An 832-nucleotide genomic window follows, 5' to 3' on the forward strand; every position below is an offset into this window, starting at 1 on the left:
TTACTTTGTAATTTAGTCCATTTATTCATAGATTAATAAATCAATTTGTAAACAAATTTATTAATGGCTGTTTTTATTGTACAATTGTTATTAATCAATTAAATGCTTTATTACTATTTATGTGACTCTTGTGGTCCTCCACAGTGCGTTGAGTTGAGCCAGTTTTTACTTCAAGCATCTTTAAAGTGAGGGAATGACAGTAATGTATCCAACTAAAAACATGTACATACATTTCAGGTTGTGGTGCGTCCTTGGGAATGATCACTTTGGATCTAAAATAAACTGTTTTTAAATTTTGGTCTCTTGGCTCAACTTGCCCCACATGAGGGGTAAGTCCTAGAAAGGTTAAAAGTTGATTAGTCTACATGATCATCTTTTTATTTATCCTTAATTATCCATTATTTGCAGTTTACATTGAGATTTACATAACAAGTTGAAGCATAGGGCGTTTTCATAGTAGGTACGACTGATCTGTACCGTGCTCTCGTTCTTCGGAGGCAGACCATTAAATTAGCGAAATAAAATAACAAACATTGCCCGACCCCAATGACTTCTATTGTTTGTATAAGAAACCTCTCGCCTGCCTTCCTGCTTTATCAATCATGGTCAAACAGTTCAGGGGATGAGATCGGCGCATGCTGCCCGCAGATACAGACATAGATATGAAACACTTATATCAAAGACTGTATAATAGGGTAATACTCACAGTTCCGCATCAATGTTAGTGAATATGACTGTACTTGACCATTGCATCAACACAGAATTGCAGAGTAGATCAGGCGGCTGGCGTGGTACCATGTGCTGCTCGATGAATCCACGTGGACAGCTTGTG

The sequence above is a fragment of the Sebastes umbrosus genome, chromosome 11 (assembly GCF_015220745.1).
Source record: "Sebastes umbrosus isolate fSebUmb1 chromosome 11, fSebUmb1.pri, whole genome shotgun sequence".
Classification (NCBI taxonomy): Eukaryota; Metazoa; Chordata; class Actinopteri; order Perciformes; family Sebastidae; genus Sebastes; species Sebastes umbrosus.